The sequence below is a fragment of the Mesocricetus auratus genome, unplaced genomic scaffold (assembly GCF_017639785.1).
Source record: "Mesocricetus auratus isolate SY011 unplaced genomic scaffold, BCM_Maur_2.0 Super-Scaffold_100022, whole genome shotgun sequence".
Taxonomy (NCBI): domain Eukaryota; kingdom Metazoa; phylum Chordata; class Mammalia; order Rodentia; family Cricetidae; genus Mesocricetus; species Mesocricetus auratus.
Window position 1 is genome coordinate 17690149 of NW_024429203.1, and position 7495 is coordinate 17697643.

A 7495-nucleotide genomic window follows, 5' to 3' on the forward strand; every position below is an offset into this window, starting at 1 on the left:
TACTTGGGTGTTCTGTGTAGGAAGTGAGGAAAAGATTATTTATCACACATCTGCTTGATTTGTAGCATTAACCTTAAGTTTTTCATTCTGATATTTCCTGTTTATAACATCTCTTCATTTATGTTACCTGTTAAATTTTTAACATGAGACATGCAAATAGATGTTTAATGTATCTGTGTTACATGAGTAGCCAAAGAATAGATATGTCTAATTCAATGAAGTTTTCTAGCAATTCCTCATTGAAACTCTCTAAATAGTTATGTGTGTATTTGAAAACAATCCTTGGTAAGTCTATATAATTATTCTAGGGGTATTACACAGTCATGATTTGTGCAAAAACACAGAGGAAAATATCTCATAATATTGCATAGATGTATGAACCCAGGGAAAATGTAAAGTTTGTCCTGGAGCTAGAATTTTGTCTTGAAAAGGGTATTTTATTAAGAAGTTAACTGGTAATTATATACAAAGGCATTATAAAATGTATAAAAATAACAATTGATACTTACAGGATGATACCATTCAGGGATACACTGCTGGGATGAGAAAGTGAACCTATTTTTAAACCACTCAAAAGTCACAAACAGAAACGATGTTTCCAGTGTTCAGTATAGACAGAGGCATAACACAGAGCCCTGACTCCTACTCAGACTACTATAGTCTAGGAGGAGAGAGGGAGGTAAACTACCTCATTGCTAATATTCAAGTTAAGTGATAAAATTGTGGTTTTCATATTCAAAGCAAATGGTTCTATAAAGCACATGAAGAATTTAAATGTTCAATTGATGCAAAAAAGGTATGTATGTGAAGAAAGAGATAAGAATATAAGATATAAATTTCTTTGGTGCATTGTGCTAATTTGGAGGTGTGTTTTAGGTAGAATATTATAAGTCAAACCTATAAAGGAAAATTGAATGTCTATATTAAAGTTAGTTATACCTAGTATGTACCTGACTGGAACCACATAAGGGGGATTGCATTTATTTTGTTGCCTCAGAGGACATAGTGCAGCCAATTAGATAGGTTTTGTGTTAACATCAAAAGCAATTTAACCTTTAAACTTAACTGGAAATGTTGGATTTAAACAATTTTTTCCTGACTTTTGATATGTCTTCTCAAAATATGAATGAGGATTTTGAGCTACTTTCTTATAGTGTCTAGAGACTGGATTTCAGAAAGTCTGTCTCATTCTGATGTGGAACAGTGCTAAAAGAAACTGTTAATTTCAGGTACTCACCTTTTCTCTCCTTGGAAACTTCTGTCTCTGTTCTGTGTGAGTTTTAGAGCCATCAACCTTCACATGAGATAGTTCTGTAGTAGATAATGATAGTTCAAAATAACTCCCCACTCTCTTTGACTTAGTGAATAGGCACACAGATCTCAACCTCTAAGTAATTCATGTATTATAAATCAAATACCAGGATTAAGGTACTAGCTTCACAAACCACTGATGGGAATGAATTTAGGGTAATTTTGATAAATAAGGGATATCATAAATAGATAAATATATATGGCATATGGATATATTCTCTCAAGATTTCTTATCATTAGTGTGAGCTGTGTAGAGTTAAGGGAGGTGAGTTAAAAGCAATTAAAATTCCCTATTCTATTCCCAATGTGACACTCTCCCTAGTGTGTAATTTTCACTATTTTGAAATAGTAGTTCTCTTTAGGTTAAGGCTAGATGCTAAGTCCTAGTGGACATGTCTCCATGAAGCATATATAACACTCACTTTCAAACTAAAAATATTTGAAGCCAGGTCAATATTTTTCTGCTTATTTAAGGCTTGGAGAAATAGTGATTTTTGTAACTGTTATTAAATATCACTCTTTTCATGTGTAATTTCTGTTTTCAGAGTTTCTTCAAGAAAAGTCAGGAGAAAACCATGATGATGTAAATAAATTTGGAAACAAATGGAGAATCAGAAATAAAAAACACAGTAAACTTCTGTGATCATTTTAGGCTGTGTAATATACTACACATGGAGTTACTTTCCATAATGGTACAGGAAGAAAATTCTGAGTGAACTATAACCACAGAATATGAATGCACAAATAAAATAATGCACAGTGAGGGATGGTGACTTGTTTTCCTGAACCGGAAAGTTAAAGATTAGGAATGTGGTTTGTGATGTAAACTATAATGTAGTAACTGAGAGTAGAAAATGTCTGTATTAATGATGCTTAGCTCACTACAAACACACATAAATTATTAACATATGACTGAAAACGTGTCCCTATACACAGTGAACATGTACACATGCCTCATACTTCAAGGAAAGGAAGTTATATTTTTATGTTTTAAATTTTGATAAAATTATTCCTGGTACATATAACACTTTCAGAAGTATTTGACAATTCACTAAATTGAAAAATATGAAGTACATAAAATGTAGGAAATATTAAAATGTATATCTATCCTTCTAAATAAAGAAAAGAAATCTTGTTACCCACACCTCCACCACCCACTGACCCTGTTCCTCCAAGACCCTGTCTAGCACCCAACTCCATACACTTGAATATCCTTCCAGTGTCTAGCCCTTCCCAGCTACACCAGACTTCATAGGCACAGGTGCAAACCATCCCAATTGGAAAAACAGGTGACACTGGCCTCCCAGGTGGACTGCTCCAAAGTCCAAACCTTAACTAATCCCCTGGGCACATCCTGTGCTCCTCCCTTTTCCATTCCACCACTAGCAATGCCAGCTGAACCCTGGCCCACCTCTGGTTGAACTCCATTGTTCTGATGCAGTCCCTGCCATCCAGCAAGCAGATGAAAGTCCTGCCTCTAGGCTCTTCCCCACCCCTGCCATCCACTAGACTCTGTCTCTCTGAGACCCACTCTGCCACCCAATCCCACACACCTGAACATCCTCTCATGGCCAGTCTCAGCAGATTACAGAGACTTAGTTGCAAACCACAACCGTTGTTAAAACAGTTGAACAACCCACCTTCCAGAAGGACTGCCCCAGAATTCAAACCCTAACTAACCTACAGGGCATATCCCTTGCACCTCCCTATACCATCCCAGCACCTGGTGTACCCTGCCCCCACCTCTGGTCAAACTCTACTACTGTGGTGTAATCCTCAGCAGATGATACTTAGGAAGCTAAACACTTTCTTTATGGCCAGCCCTCACCTGCAACTCCAGCAGACTACATAGGCACAGGTGCAAACCACATCAGTTGAAAGAACAGGCACTGGTACAAGTCACAGATGAGTAAATTATGGTGTAAGAATACATTCAACAATGGAAAGAGCAATATGGCACCACCAGAACCCAATGATCCTACCACAACAAGACCTTAACATTCCAATTCACCTGAAACACAAGAAAACGAACTTAAAAATTACTTTATGAAGATGATAGATGCTCTTAAAGAAGAAATGAAAAATTCTCTTAAAGAAGTCAAAGAAAAGAGAAACAAAAATTTGGAAGAAATCAATAAATCTTGCAGAGAAATAAAGAAAGCCAAGAAAAAACAGTGAAACAGGTGAAGGAAATGGTACACAACATGAAAACTGAAATAAAAACACAATTCTAAGAAAATCCGGAAATGGAAATTCTGGGGAAGCAAACAGGAACTATAGATAAAACATCACTGCTAGCATACAAGAGGTATAACAAAGGAAATAGATTCATCAGTCAAATAAAGTTTTAAATCAAATCAATCCCTAAGACAAAACATCCAGGAAATGTGGGACATAATGAAAAGACCAAAGCTAAGAATAATAGGGATATGAGAAGGCGAATCCTGGCTGAAAGGCAGAGAAAATATATTCAACAAAATCACAGAAGAAAACTTTCCATACCTAAAGAAGGACATGCCTATAAAGGTAAAAGACACAGGACACGGAACAAGATGAACCAAAAAAAAAAAAAAAAAAACAAGAAAAACAAAAAACAAAAAAACAAAACACAAAAGTCCCCTTGCCACATAATAATAATAATCAAAACACTAACAATATGAAAAAAAAAAGAATTTTAGGAGCTGCAAACGAAAATAGGCCAAGTAATGTGTAAAGGCAGACATATCAGAATTACATAAACTTCTCAATGGAGACTCTCAAACCCAGAAGGTCCTGGACAAATGTTTTAAGGACACTAACGGAATATGGATACCATCCCAGACTACTATATGTAGCAAAGCTTTCAATCACCATAGATGGAGAAAACAAAACATGACAAAACCATATTTAAAGAATACCTATTCACAAATCTAGCACTACAGACAGTACTAGACGGAAAAAAACAACCCAAGGAACTTAATTACACAGGCAATAGAAAACCTCAAATAGCAAAACCCAAAGAAGGGAAAACACACACTACTATCACCACCACCAAACCAAAAATCATCAGGAATTAACAATCTCTGGTCAATAACATCTCTTAATATCAATGGACTCAATTTCCAATAAAAAGAGACAGGCTAACAGAATGGATGGGAAAACAGGATCCATCCTTCTGCTGCTTACAAGAAAAACACATCAACCTCAAAGACAAACATGGCCTCAGAGTAAAAGGTTGGGAAAAGATTTTCAAAAAAAAGAGAAAGAAAAGAAAAGAAATGGAACCAAGAAGCAAGCTGGTGTAGCTATCAGTAAGAACTAACAAAATAGACTGAACAACATACCTGAAAACTCTAGTATAAAAAGAAACAAACTCAGCCAGGAGTAGACAGAAGGAAATAATCAAATACGGGACTGAAATCAATAAAACTGGAAGAAATAAAACAACACAAATATTCAAAGAAACAAAGAGTTGGTTCTTTGAGAAAATCAACAAGATAGACAAACCCTTATCCAAATTAATTAAAAGGCAGAGATAATATCCAAATTAACAAAATCAGAAAAGAAGGGTAGTACATAAATAGACTCACAGGATATACAGAGAATCATTAAGTCATCAAAACCTTTATTCCACAAAATTGGAAACCAGATACCAAAATTAAATCAAGACAAGATAAACAGTTTAAATAGATCTATAACCCCTAAGGGAAGAGAAACAGTCATTAAAATTCCCCCACCAAAAAAAACCCAAGGCCTGATGTTTTTAAAAACACAATTTTATCAGAATTTCAAAGAGCTAAAACTATACTCCTCAAATTGTTCCACACAATAGAAACAGATGAAATATTGCCAAAATCTGTTTATGAGGCCACAGTTACCCTAAAACCGAAATGGAAGATGTAATAAAGAGAGAATTACAGAGAAATCTTTCTCCTGAACAATCAATAATTAATAAATGGGACCTCATGAAACTGAAAAGCTTCTGTAAGGCAAAGGACACCACCAATAGGACACAAGGTTAGCCCTTTGACTTTTCACTTACACATGGAAAAATGACAAGGCTTAATAGGTAAACAGGTGATTATGTCCTATAGACTAATTTACATATATTAGTACATAATTAAAAGGAAAGTATGACCACATAATTCACAAGAAAATATGCAGCCTGGTATTAACACGTGACAATGACTGGTCTTACCAAAATGGCAAATAGAATAATCCAGTGAATATTTCTACTTTCCTAGGATCAGTGATGTCCAAATCTGATAAAATCTTCTCCTTTTTTTTTCTTGAACTTGCTCTGTATACCAGGCTGGCCTCAAACTCAGAGATTCACCAGTCTCTGTTTTCCCAGTGCTGTAATTAAAGGAACGCACCAACACACCTGGCTCAAAGCTTTTCTTTAGTTCCTTTTCTTTTTGTTTTTTTTTTTATTTAAATTTAGATTAGAAACAAGGTTGCTTCACATGTCAATTCCAGGTCCCTTTCCGTGTCCCTCCCCTCCTCCCATGCCCTCCCTCAACCCCTCCAATATCCCCTCATTTCACCAGGGAGGGTGAGGCCCTCCATGGGGGTGTCCATAGTCTGTCATTTCATCCAGGGCAGGGACTGGACCCTTCCCCAAGAGTTCAGGGTGAGAGTGCATTTCTCATTGTTGGATGGGAGTCCAAAGTCCATTTGTATACCAGGGATAAATATTGATCTACTGCCCAAGGCTCAATAGATTACCTAGGCCTCCTCACTGACACCCCTATTAGGGGGGTCTTGATCAGTCCCATGCTGGATTCCCAGGCTGATGCCTGGGATTCAAGAGTTAACCCTTGTCAGGTCAGGTGTTTCTGGGGGTTAAACCAGCCCAGTCTTAACCCGTTTGCTCATCAGTCCTCCCTCTCTGTTACTGGCTTTCTTGAGTTCAGCTCAGTGTTTAGCCGTGGGTGTCTGCCTCTTCTTCCATCAGCCACTGAATGAAGGTTCTGTTTCCCAGACTCAATGGCCATGGGATTGTAGGCTGGCACTCCCCAGATCTATGTCTAAAATCCATATATGAGAGAATACATGCCATGTTTCTCTTTTTAAGAGCAGCTAAAGAAAAAGGCCAAGTAACATATAAAGTCTCATCCTTTACATGCTGTGGTGACTTCACACTGTCAGATGTGTTGTAACAAATCAGTTTGTTTCAAGTGTTTTGAAAGAATTTGGACTGCAAATAGTAAATACTCATTTTGACAATTCTAATATTTATAACATTTCTTCTGAAATAAATATAAATGTCTACATAATATGCAGATGATATTGACTGATATTATAATGGTATCCAATATTAGTAAATGATGAAAACATGTAATGTAGTCATTATTTGTGTCATCAGTTACATGGGGAGTTATGATGTTATTATTACAATAATGTACATTAACAAACTGGTGATTTTAGATAGACAGTCTCTAAATAATGGAAAGGAAGAGTAGTTATAATTCCTAATAGCACTATAAAATAATAGTTGGATTAGGAAAACAACTGTATTATAATTATAGGCAATATTCAAATAGTCATTTTTCTACATGAATGATAATTTCACTCTAAGTAAATATGTTTTATTGGTTAATTCATTACAACTGGATGTAATCTTGCTGCCAGTTCTTAACTTTTTGTTCTATGACCAATAATGGTCAAATTTATCACAGAATTAGTTTTAGGTTTCCTGTGTCCTGTAGAAATTGATCTTTGAAACAATCACAAGAATCCAGCACACACTCAAGGTCAAATTTATCACAGAATTAGTTTTAGGTTTCCTGTGTCCTGTAGAAATTGATCTTTGAAACAATCACAAGAATCCAGCACACACTCTTTGTTTGTAGCCCACTTGACTTTTTCTTAGACTAAACCTTGCTTTCCATTAAGATGTGTTTCTTATCCTCATCTAGTTATTGTCATTTAAAACATTTCCTTATATGTATACTTAACTTTTAAAAAGCTGCACAGCTCAAATGCATGTTTTGCTTTAGTTGGCTTTTCTTGCCCATTCTGCACTTGGTTGCAGGGATCATCACCCAACCCAAGAAAGGCACTACAACTATTCATTTTCAGTGGATGCATGGAAGCTCCTTGTGGGCCAATCGTATTCACAGTGTGACATCTGGGCTTGTGCTTTGCTGCTGGAATTGTAAACACTGTGAGGAATTTACCATGAAACTGGGTTTCCATATGT